Raw genomic sequence first — 13331 nt, forward strand, 5'->3', positions numbered from 1 at the left:
TCGAATGACCTGTGGAACATGTAACTAACTATGCACATTTTACAAAACACTTTATCCAACCTACAACTTAAATTGCTCTTTACATCCACAACTCCTGTTACAGCAATTTCCACACGTTGTTTCTTGATGTACTGCATAATTTTGCGACGTAGACGAAAATGCCTGTTTATGATTACACGTATTTCCTTGTCGAAAGTAATAAGCTTCGTATCTTGCAGTCGCTCCACTTTTGAGATAATTTTTAATGGTGTGTGGGCGGCTCGGTATATTCCAAGTTATCTGTTGCGAAGCCGTCCGTACAGCTTTCAAAACAGTCAGAAAGCAATCAGCCGACGATACAGGTATCGGAAAGTTACTGACAGAAACTACACGACGGAGTTCCCCGTCCTGAAGATAACGTTAGTCAGTGCATTTCAGTTTAGTACTAAGACGTTTTTTTTTTTTATTTTTTTTTTTTTGTTTGATAGTGGTGCCGAAAGCGGCACTCGAATGTAATTAGCTGTGTGACCACTGGTCAGCTGCGCATTGTACGACGAAGAGCAGACAAATATAGTAGAGCATGGGTGCTACGTTTCATTTCTTCCGTTGTCAGCACTGCTACAGAAGACGCGGAGATTACAGACTCATTGTTTCTGCCTGCTACGCTCGACGAGTGCCGAAGGAAAAGTTACTACTCTTAGATTTGTCTTTGAGAGTGGTAAGTAGCTTGCGCAAGTTATTATTCGCGCTCTTTGTTTAATTTATTATTATCTCATAAGCTTACATAACTAATCCAACATCGTAAATGGGAAATGATTTGACACTTAATACGAGTGTCATTTGATGAAAATTTCGTCCCAGTAAGCCAAACTTTCGAGTTACAGAACAGAAAGAAGTCACTTTGGGCCAAGTCTAGTGAATGGAGTCGATGAGGAACCAATTCAAAACCCATTACATGCTCTTTCGCCACTGTTATCGCCGATGTGTGGGATGGTGCATTATCCTGGTGAAAGAGCACTTTTTTGCCAGCCAACCTTGGTCTTTTTCAGCCAGACCAAGTCTCAAAAATTCCAACAATGGAGCGTAATAGGATCTAGTTATGATCTTCTCATTATCTAAGTAATGTATAAAGATTATTCCTTGGGTATCCCAAAAACAGTGGTCGAATGTTACAAATCGCTTTAAGCACTATGGGACTTAACATGTGAGGTCATCAGTCCCCTAGACTTAGAACTACCTAAACCTAACTAACCTAAGGGCATCACACACATCCATACCCGAGGCAAGATTCGAACCTGCGACCGCAGCAGGATCGCAGTTAACAGTGGTGACCACCTCAACAGTTGACAAAATGGTCTTTCTCTTCTTCGGTGCACTTTCACCAGTCTTTCTCCACTAATTTGACTCTGATGTGTAGTGCTGAGTCTAGCTTTCATCAATATTCACAGATCTGCGCTAAAGGTCTTGCAGACTATAATTAAACATCGCCAGACATTGTGTTGAAACGCTTTTGGTCGACTGTGGGCAATCGCGTCACTTTTCTCGCACACAGCTTTCTCACACCGAATTCTCTGTACAGGATGTTATGCAGTCACCCAGTTGCGATGCCTGTTTTTATTCGGCGGTCTTGCATTACGTCAGCACGTACTTTGTTAGTGGTTTCCGTTGGGTGACCATAACTGGACGACGTGAGCGCGCTTCGTCTTCGATGCTTGTCCGTCCTCACATAAATTCATTGAATTCAAAAGTATATGGTCTTCAGTGATGGTGCAGAGTCCGCGTTGACTTCGTCCAGTTCTGTTTTGATTTATGTGGCAGTCCAGCCCTTCAAATAAATAAGTGTGATAACAACACGAAACTCGGTCTTCTATTTTCAATCACTGTCGATACGCCGACCAGGTGAAACTGCTGTCAAGAAGGAATTGCATGCTGTACGTTGTTGAAATTCTTTATACGATCCATGGAATAATAGAGCATACCAACCATCAAGGGCAACAAAAACGATCCATTCTTTCATGGAAATTTAGTGGATTTGTCAAACCAACCTCGTACAAGAAACTTTCTGGCAGATTAAAACTGTGTGCCGGACCGAGACTCGATCTCGGTACCTTTGCCTTTCGCGGGCAAGTACTCTACCAACTGAGCTACCCAAGCACGACTCACGCCCCGTCCTCACAGCTTTACTTCTGCCAGTACCTCGTCTCCTACCTTCCAAACTTCACAGAAGCTCTCCTGCGAACCTTGCAGAACTAGCACTCCTGAAAGAAAGGATATTGCGGAGACATGGATTAGCCACCGCCTGGGGGATGTATCTAGAATGAAATTTTCACTCTACAGCGGAGTGTGCGCTGATATGAAGCTGTGAGCAGGGGCCGTGACTCGTGCTTCGGTAGCTCAGTTGGTAGAGCACTTGCCCGCGGAAGGCAGAGGTCCCGAGTTCGAGTCTCGGTCCGGCACACAGTTTTAACCTGCCAGGAAGTTTCATATCAGTGCACACTCCGCTGTAGAGTGAAAATTTCATTCTACACCCTCGTACAGTTTACTGGGACGCCTCTTTACACTGGCTGTTGTTGCGTCTTGATTTTGATAGGAGCCCTTCTATTTGCTGTTGTTAAACAGATTTTTGGCCTGTCAGGTTGCCGATATTCACCACAATTCTTTTGAACGCTGTAATTAAAAAGTCCACTAAAATTTCTAGATATTTTGGTGTTTTCCGTATCTTCTCATGTTGGTTCCATAGACAAATTAAAAACTGTAATTTCTCGTGTGTCGTAGGTGGTGGATGGAGTGCTCTGAGTGGTCGACCATACATGTGAAGGCAAATCTCTTGCAGGCAGGGAACAGTTTGAAGTCTGGTGTGACTGTTGTTGCGGCAGAGCAGTGTGGCGTGGTCCTCTTTATCAGACTGTTAGTTCATTGATTTTTTCAAACGTCTGCGACCGTTGGACACAGGAACCTGCGCTACAGCACGTCTACACCCCTGTGTACGACAGAGACGTCTGTCCTGATGAGGTGTGTGCCCCGCTACTTTTTCACAGGTTAGCATCGTCCTTGTATCATGTGCTGCGCTCTTCTGATGATAAAAACGCGCCGAGACATTTTGCCATACCACGTTCTCCCGCTTACGCGAGAATCTTGAGTCAGTGTCATTCCTGAGTGGAGTGCCTCAGAATGCGTTATGTATTTGCTTTGCACTCTTCTATCTGAGACTGAGGGCGCTTTTTTGTGGTCATCACTCTTCTGACTGGTTTGATCAGGCCCGCCACGAATTTCATTGCTGTGACAATCTTGTCATCTCAGAGTAGCTGAACCGTGATATATTTTCAAAGAATATGTTGTGGCGTAACAAGACAGCTACGCCACACTGAAGTAGCCAAAAGGCACGCGTTAATCTCACGTAGTCTAGAGAGAGATCTGAAACAAGATACGTAATGAAGGGTAGCAAGAAAAGTACGTAGCTGCTATAATACTTAACTTTTAATCCATCTTTTGTATACAGCATTCCTTGATGATACAAGTGAGACTATCTTAAAATGGTTAATGGCGCCTTGCTAGGTCGTAGCCATTGACTTAGCTGAAGGCTATTCTAACTGTCTCTCGGCAAATGAGAGAAAGGCTTCGTCAGTGTAGTCGCTAGCAAAGTCGTCGTACAACTGGGGCGAGTGCTAGTCCGTATCTCGAGACCTGCCGTGTGGTGGCGCTCGGTCTGCGATCACACAGTGGCGACACGCGGTCCGACATATACTAATGTACCGCGGCCGATTTAAGCTACCACCTAGCAAGTGTGGTGTCTGGCGGTGACACCACAGAATATTCTTAAAAATTTATTTTATTTCCTAGCGATTTATAAAGAACATTAACACATTTAATCACACTATGTAAGCATGGAAGTAGTTGATAGAGAGTAACTGATGAAATTATAACCAAATTCCTTTTAACAAATGGGAATTTTATTCACTTTAATAGTGTCTAAAAGCATTTTTAAAGGAAACAGATTTAAAATTATAATCAGAAAGCACCCTCTAAATATCAAGTTACAATTTATTCAGAGGCAGAAAGAAACAAGTTTTGACTGAATGAGCTCTCGGGCAGAGAACTTTGCCGCTCCCTTTTGACACGGCCATAGTTACGACCGCTCACAACAGCCTCTGAAAGACTACACTGGTGCAAATCTGCAACACACCAGATTACTTTAAACTAAAGGTTTTAACAATTTGCACAAGCACACAAACTATGCACCCCCGTAGGAGGGATGGAAATGGTACAAAAGATTAAAAATTAAAATATTAACTTTGCCACCGAAGGTGCAACTTGATTTTAACTTTAAGAAAAGTCTTACGGTGAAAGGGTGGCTGCTTTATATACTAAAATGATCATTTAAATAAAAGCCCATAAAATGCAATCTTATATAAAATTCTACAAGGTTGGCCAAACAATAGTTAAGATACTCTACAGTACACAGATACCGCCTCTCAAGATCATAGGCAATAATATCATAGTTTCCAAAGATCAAAACATCTTTCAGGTATTAGGCCGTTACACTGAAAGCAATACATTCGTTAACACACCAAATCCGACAAACATGACAGAGATTACCGAACAAACCGAACCGCAGGTTGCTCTAACCCGCCCCTACTCCACAAGGGAAAAATGGACCACCGAATTTAGAAACAACCACCTTCCCGCAGATGGGCAAACGGAGAAGAAAGGTGGGACGACCCCAAAGCAAAACGGTTGGTGACCTCACCAAGAAAACAAGTAAAATTTAACGAGAGTAAATGTAACAAGATATCACGAATCACTTAACTTCTAATAAACTGCGATTTCTCGAGAATACCTGCGCAGCACCCCCAAATCGCTCTCCCGAACCGTCCACTGCCAGCCGCTTCAACGGACGCAGGAAGGCGCTCCGATCTCCCGTCTCACAGCATCGCAGCTCGCCCCGGCCAGACCGATGTTGTGGGTTGACTCCTGTTACTCTCATGTCGACCGCGAACTCACTACCCCTCGCTATACGCCACGGCCCACTGGACTCCCATGCGCCGACGCTCAAGATGGACAAATCGTCTTGTGTCTCAGTGCGCCACCAACCTACCTATCGATCCAACCGCCAGTGACCATTGCCTGAGCAAACTCGATAGACTGGCGGCCTAACGCGCAGACTCAGATGCAGGAACGAAGCCCCGACCGGGCGACCACTCGCTGAGTTCTCTTACTGGCGGAGTGGAAAGACTCTCATTTTCTGCCGACTTTAAAGGTTGATCCGAACGAAAGACATACTAGCACTCCGGACGACAGACAGACACTAACTGCCCCACAAATCCGGACGAGAGACAGACTAGCAAGCTGGGGGACGAGAGACTGACACAGACTGACTCGTTGGCGAGCTCATAGCGCCCCTTAAATGCACGTGAACAAGCTACCTTTCCCCTTTCCCACCAGAGGGAGACACCAAAGCTGCGATTGCCGCAGCGGCGCCACCGCCAGAAACGGAGGGCGACTGCTTCACACTACGCGCTTCGGCGCGCTCTTCAAAACAGCAATTTTTACCACGGCTCAATAGTAACTGCAACGTCCTCAGTTACTTTCTGGATGTATTCCAATCTCTGTCTTCCCCTACAGTTTTTATCCTCCACAACTCCCTCTAGTACCACGAAAGATATCCCCTGATGGCATAACAGATGTCCTATAATTCTGTCCCTTCGTCTTGGCGGTGTTTTTCCACATATTATTTTCCTCGCCGATTCTACGGAAGACCACCTCATTCATTACCTCATCAGTCCACCTTATTTTCAAGATTCTTCTGTAGCCCCACATCTCAAAGGCTTCGATTCTTTTCTGTTCTGGTTTCACACGCTCCCAAAAAGTGCTGTGTCCATAACGTACATTCCTTACGTTAAGACCAGTAGACTTCCCTTCGCCGGGGAGCTCTTTTTCGTCCGTTGCTGGTCCACGAACGACGGCGGTCCGCGCATGTACAGGCGCGGAGTAGGATTAGATTGTTCACGATTCCAAGCGACAGTCGCGTTGCGCACATGAGCTTGCTTTCCGCTTTCAGCTTAAAGAAAGCGTTTATCCCGCAAATTATGTCTCTCCCTTGCTTGTGCGGAATGTATCACTTACCACCACCATCAGCGAAGATAACTCGCAACAAATGGAATAAAAATTCACTGAACAATTCGCCACGATCACGTTTAATGCTCATCTTAGCTACGGCATTCAGAACACTCCTGAACGTTCATTGGCTGTCAAAGAATGCGTGACATAGATGCGCAGAACGAGCCTAAACTGGACCGCCATCGTTCGTGACTCCAGCTATAGTCTGCTTTTTACGTCCTGCTTGTTCCGTCCGTCATTGGTTATTTTGCTGCCTACGTAGCAGAATTCCTTAAGTTCACCAACCTTGATGTTTATCACTGTTCTCATTTCTCCTAGTTCTCATACTTCCGTCTTTCTTCGATTTATTCTCAATCCATATTCTGTACTCATTAGACTGTTCATGCCGTTCAACACATTCTGCAATCCTTTTTCACTTTCACCCTGAATTATAATCCCAGATTATAGACGTTTCTTTAATTTTCGTCATTGTTTCTTCGATGTAGGCCTGTAGATTGAACAGCAGGGGCGAAAGACTACATCCCTGTCTTGCACTCTTTTTTAATTCGAGCACTTCGTTCTTCCAGCCTTATTATTCCCTCTTGGTTCTTATACATATTATATATTACCCGTCTTTCTCTACAACTTAAACCTATTTTTCTCAGAATTTCGAACATCTTGCACCATTTTACACTGTCGAACGCTTTTTCCAGGTCGAAAATCCCATGAACGTATCTTGCATATAGCCGAGTCCAAATGGAATCTTTGTGTGGTCTACGGGTGCTGTTTGGGACTCTGGTCAGTATTTATGGAGCAAGACCGCTGTCGGACAGGCCAAATTGTTTTCCACAATTTTGGGTGTCCTCTGCTTCAGCAGAGCAGCGCACTTCGACATCAAATCGACTAGGCCGGAATTCCTCCCTCTGGTTTTACAGTTCATGTCGTGTGTGCAACCTTAAAAATTTGTCTACGCCACAGTAGTCAGGAGACAGCCGATATTATAGCTTGACCCATTCTGTGGACAGGTTTAGAATTTGAGCCATAAACCAAGATTTTGACAGTAAATACCGGGTGATCAAAAAGTCAGTATGAATTTGAATAAATCACGGAATAATGTAGATAGAGATGTACAAATTGACACACATGCTTGGAATGACATGGGGTTTTATTAGAACAAAAAAATACAAAACTTCAAAAAATGTCCGACAGATGGCGCTTCATCTGATCAGAACAGAAATAAGACAAAGCAAAGATGATGTTCTTTACAGGAAATGCTCAATATGTCCACCATCATTCCTCAACAATAGCTGTAGTCGACGAATAATGTTGTGAACAGCAGTGTAAAGCATGTCCGGAGTTACGGTGAGGTATTGGCGTCGGATGTTGTCTTCAGCATCCCTAGAGATGTCGGTCGATCACGATACACTTGCGACTTCAGGTAACCCCAAAGCCAACAATCACACGGACTGGGAGGCCAAACATGACGAAAGTGGCGGCTGAGCAAACGATCATCACCAAAAGACGCGCGCAAGAGATCTTTCATGCGTCTAGCAATATGGGGTGGATCGCCATCCTGCATAGACATCGTACGTTCCAGCAGGTGTTTATCAGCCAGGCAGGGGATGATGCGATTCTGTAACATGTCGGCGTACCTTTCACGGTAGCAGTTACAAAACCAGAATCAAGCATTTCCTTGAACAAGAAAGGCCCGATAACGGTAGATGTGGTAAATCCAACCCATACCGTGACTTTCTCGTCGTGCAATGGAGTTTCCACGACAGTTCCAGGATTTTCGGTAGCCCAAATTCTGCAGTTTGTGGGCGTTGACAGATCCTCGGAGCGTGAAATGAGCTTCGTCGGTCCACAACACGTTACTCAAACAATCGTCATCTTCCGCCATCTTTTGAAACGTCCACACCGCAAATGCGCTCCACTTTACTAAATCGCCAGGTAACAGTTCACGATGCCGATGGATTTTGTACGGATAGCATCGGAGGGTACGCTTAAGTGCCAACCAAAGAGTAGTGTACGGAATGTCGATGCGACGTGCGACTGCTCGAGCGCTGACTTCCCCGTGCATAGACGAACCTGCTACAGTCTCCATATCTTCCTGAACTGTCTCAGCAGCATTACGACTTGTGCTCGGTCGGCGACTACGAGGTCTGTCGTCTAAACAACCCGTGGCTTCGAACTTCGAAATCATTCTCGCTACAGCTGCATTTGTCAACGGACCTTTACCCGTTCGAATCCCCTTCCTATGGCGATAGGATTGTAACGCTGAACTAGCACATTCCCCATTCTGATAATACAGCTTCACTAAAAGCATCTTTTCAGGTAACGTCAATATGCTGCGATTGCTGGCGCATCTAATTCACTCTCTCATTACAGCTCCTTTTATTCACGATTGTCATGCGCAGTCACTGACGTTTTGCTGTCCAGCGCCATCTGTCAGACATTTTGTGGTGCTCTGATAGAACTTAGTATTGTTCACCAGTTGCAAGATGTCAATTTCTGAATACTAGTTTGGATATGCACTCTGAGGATTTTATGAGGGGCTTTTGATAAGTAAAGCAATACATTTTTTATTCTGAAAGCAGAGTGGTTTTATTCAGGATTCCAAAACACGGTGTTACTCCCCACTCTTTTGGCTACAAAATCCTATTTTTCTACAAAATCTTCGTTCAGTCCAGCGGCCTTACACCCTACTGGGAGGGCCTGCACGCTCGCACGTTTCGGCTTTGATGCCCATCGTCGGAGCCAACGTCGCGCTGAATCAGTAACCTCCCCCTCATCCACGTACTGCTTCCCGCAGAGTGTATCCTTCATTGGGGCAGACAGATAGAAGTCGGAAGGTGCGAGATCCGGGCTGTAAGGTGGATGAAGGAGAAGAGTCCGGTGAACTTCTGTGATCTCCTCTCAAGTGCACAGGCTTGTTTGAGGCTTTACCTTGCCGTGGGCAACCAGACTCCAAGACTGGCTAAGTTTCACGGAAGCTCGAAATTTAGTGTGGACGTCAATTCGAGATGTTTTTAATAGTTTCCACAATGAAACATTGTCTCAAAATATGCTAGAAAACCCAAAGAGATTCCGGTCGTATGTAAAGTTCACCAGTGGCAAAAAGCAGTCAGTGCCGTCACTGCGCGATAGCGATGGAAATGTTGCCGATGATGGTGCCACTGAAGCGGAGTTACTGAATACAGTTTTCCGTAATTCCTTCACGAAATGAGATGAAGTAAATATTCCAGAATTCGAAACCAGAACAGCTGTTAGCATGATTGACATGAATGTATTTATCTTAGGTGTTGCGAAACAACTCAAATCACTTACGAAATGCAAGTCTTCCGGTCCAGATGGTATACCAATCAGATTCCTTCCAGAGTATGCAGACAGAACAGCGCCTTTCTTCGCCATCGTATACAACCGCGCGCTTGACGAAAGATCTGTTCCTAAAGACTGGAAAGTAACACACGTCACACCAATATTCAAGAAAGGAAATAGGAGTAACCCATTGAATTACAGACCGATATCACTGACCTCAATTTGCAGTAGGATTTTGGAGAGTATACTATACTCGAACATTATGAATCACCTTGAAAAAAATGACTTATTGACACATAATGAACACTGATTCAGAGAATATCGTTCTTGTGGAACGCTCTTTATTCCCATGAAGTAATGAGTTCTGTCGACGAGGGATCTCATATCGATTCCATATTTCTAGATTTCCAAACGACTTTTGATACCGTGCCTCACAAGCGCCTATTAGTCAAATTGCACGCGTATGGAGTATCGTCTCAGTTGTCTGACTGGGTTCGTGATTTCCTCTCAGAGAGGTCACAGTTCGTAGTGATAGACGGTAAATCATCGAGTAGAACGGAGGTGATATCTGGTGTTCCGCGAGGTAATTTTGTAGGCCCTCTGCTGTTCCTGATTTACATAAATGGTCTACGTGATAATCTGAGCAGCCCCCTTAGATTGTTTCCTGATGACGCTGTAATATACCGTCTAGTAAAATTATCAGACAATCAATTCAAATTACAAAATGGTCTAGAGAGAATTTCTGTATGGTGCGAAAAGTGGCAATTGAAAAGTGCGAGGTCGTCAACATGGGTACTAAAAGAAATCCGATAAATTTTGGGTATACGATAAATCGCACGAATCTAAGGGCTGTCAATTCGACTGAATACCTAGAAATTACAGTTACGAGCAACTTAAATTGGAACGACCACATAGATAATATTGTGCGGAAGGCGAAATAAAGACTGCGCTTTGTTGGCAGAACACTTATAAGAAGATGCGACAAGCCCACTAAACAGATAGCCTACATTACACTTGTCCGTTCTCTGCTGGAATATTGCTGCGCGGTGTGGGATCCTTACCAGGTAGGATTGACGAAGGACATCGAAAAAGTGCAAAGAAGGGCAGCTCGTTTCGTGTTACCGCGCAATAGGCGTAAGAGTGTTACTGATATGATACGCGAGTTGGAGTGGCAGTCACTGAAACAAAGGCGGTTTTCTTTGCGGCGAGATCTATTTACGAAATTTCAGTCACCAACGTTTTCTTCCGAATGCGAAATTATTTTGTTGACACCCACCTACTTAGGGAGAAATGATCATCATAATAAAATAAGAGAAATCAGAGCTCGAACGGAAAGATTTAGGTGTTCCTTTTTCCCACGTGCCATTCGAGAGTGGAATGTATGAAGACATCCTTATTTTGCGATAGATATATATTTATCTTGTTTTTTTTCGTCTGATCATATATCTTTGATGTTGTAGCGCATTTTTCTTTTGTCCGGTAATATAGGAATATAGAGATAAAAGTTGTTTTCTAGATGTAATATGTAACTGGAAATTATTTCTTTTTTTGTAAGTAGACAAATATGTTTAGAGTTTATTGATTGTGGAAAGCTTTAATTTTTTTTTGTTTATCGTTTACTGTAATAAGTTTGGTAGAAAATAGTTGTGTAAAGGTATATGTAATTTACTTTGATGTTGTACAAACTGTGGGCGAGAGTATTGAGAGATTGAGAGAGAGCAATATCGATAGTCGATCCAACAAAGCGGGCGTGTGTTGTTGGGTTGGGTGAAGATTGAGTTTAGTGACAAGCGATGTACGTTTTGAATGACTGTTTTATACCAGTACGTGATATGATAATAGTGAGTGTAGAAACTGGGCGAAGTAAATACTGAGACGAAGTAACTATCACAATGCAACCGAGAATGGACGGTATTGTAGCTCTGTGTCTGTGAAATGAACTGCGCTTGTATTTTGACTGTGTTTTCGTACACTCAAGTACTGTGAACTTACGTATTTATTCGCGTTTCGATGAACTACCGGACGCCTATAATCAGTAACAGTTGTTCTGAACATACGCGAACTGTCTATTGTGTGTGAGTGCATTCCCGCCCAAGACGCTTTTTCGCGATCGCGGCTCTCATAATACGAATTGACTTTCTACAGAATTCGCGGTCGGCAAGTTTTATGAACTGTGTGTGGCATAAGTAAACTTAAATTGTGTGCGCCAGAAACATTAAAACCGTGCACATACGAACATCTGTAACAACAATTACATCGACCAGCCTGTGGCCTGTAAAACGCCATTGTAATCAGATTTATAGCTTAATGAATATCACCGCCCGCCCGATTACGAGGGAAAAAAAAGATCAACTGCAATCACACGACCGCGCGAGCAGTTCTCAGCGTTTCACCAGGACCAGCCAGCTGCCGTCGATATCGCGACCATCGTCACAACACACAAGATAAGATTTAAAAGCAGCGCTCTCCTCTCAAAGACTCAAAATTATTGCAGACAATTTTAATTTGTAATTTATTTTCCTTTTGGTTGACATTCACATAACATTTGTCTACTTTAGAATAAAAGTGTTCTCCACGAAGTGGTGTGTTCTATGAAGACATTGTTGACTTTCATTAGCAATAGCCATTTCCCTTTTAATTATTTCCATTTTTTTACATTTTAAATCCGCTGCCGCTGCATGTGTATTTTTTCATAGCTTTTGGAGGAAATGTGTCTAAATTAAAGTGCCGTAACATTTACCAGAAGTATTGTAATGCTTTGCTACTTGGACAAGGGCGCCCGCCATTAATTTCTTAAACGTCGACCAATGACAATGAAGCTCGCTTGCTATTGGTGCTAACATTCTATTGTGGGTAATTCAAAGGTTGTGATTACTTTGGATGAGAGTCGTGTAAAATTGTGGGTTCATCACTCAACTTTGGTATTCTTTTGTTTATTGATGATAGAAGCAAATTTTTTTGTCAATGTCCTTGAATCTTATTTAATATGGTTATTCTATGCTAAACTGGGATAAATGCACGGCCAGGTATTGTGTCGGCAAGTAAAATTTGGAGAAACGTCTATTTAGATACGACTTGATTTTGACTGCATTAGTTAACACGGTACTTTTCGGGTATTTTGGCGATACTTAGTGACAGGGTAGAATCGCAGTCGTCACAAATGGTAGAGTAGTAGTATGAAAATGACTCGATGAACCCTCTGCCAGGCACTTAAGTGGGAATTTTAGAGTAAGCATGTAGATGTGGCATTTTTGTGGTGACGAACACGCGGAAGTCTTTCTCCAACTTCAGAGTTTATAGTTGCACCACGAGGGATGGCACGAAACAGAATAACCCTTTCAGCGGCCCAGAAGAGCATCGTCATGACTTTACCCTCTGAGGGTACGGCTCTGAACTGTGTGGCAGCACTCCATTGATTGCCGTTTTGTTTCTGGTTCGAAGTGATGAACTCATATTTCATTGCCTGTGACGGTATTCGATAGAAACTGTAACGATTAGCCTCTTCGACGAGTAATCCAGCAGACACACACTTTTAAATACCCCAACTGTTGCACGAGTGTGTCAGCACTAGGCAACAGAGACATCCACTTGAGCAGTGCGGAACTTGACTGTGATCCGTCGATCACCTTGGATGAGAGTGTCCACACGTTCCAACATTTCAGGAGTCACAGCTGTGTGCGACCGGCCGGCACACGGCAGGTTGGACAGGTTTGCGCAACCTCGTTGCGATACTGACAGACGCCTAACACAACGAGTTTTCTTCAGCGCTAAGTCTCCGTAGGCATTCCGCAAGCGCCTATGAATATCTATGACGCTCTGGTTTTCCGCCAAAAGAAACTCAGTGACAGCTCTCTGCCTGGAACGCATTTCTGTTTGAGATTCGTATTGACGACTACGAATAGCGCCACCACATATCAGAACTTCGTGAAACTTCATGG

General features: G+C 43.8%; 1 protein-coding gene across 2 annotated transcripts in view; it reads left to right on the plus strand.

The window, feature by feature from the left end:
• The first annotated feature begins 567 nt into the window (after window positions 1–567).
• The window catches only part of LOC126424821 (arylalkylamine N-acetyltransferase 1-like), an 84691-nt gene continuing 71927 nt past the window's right edge, over window positions 568–13331 (plus strand). For both annotated transcript variants that reach the window (XM_050087614.1, XM_050087615.1), the window contains exon 1: window positions 568–697. The gene's annotated coding sequence lies outside the window, so the exon portion shown is untranslated. The remainder of the gene's footprint in view (window positions 698–13331) is intronic.

This window comes from Schistocerca serialis, chromosome 10 (assembly GCF_023864345.2).
Source record: "Schistocerca serialis cubense isolate TAMUIC-IGC-003099 chromosome 10, iqSchSeri2.2, whole genome shotgun sequence".
NCBI classification, from domain to species: domain Eukaryota; kingdom Metazoa; phylum Arthropoda; class Insecta; order Orthoptera; family Acrididae; genus Schistocerca; species Schistocerca serialis.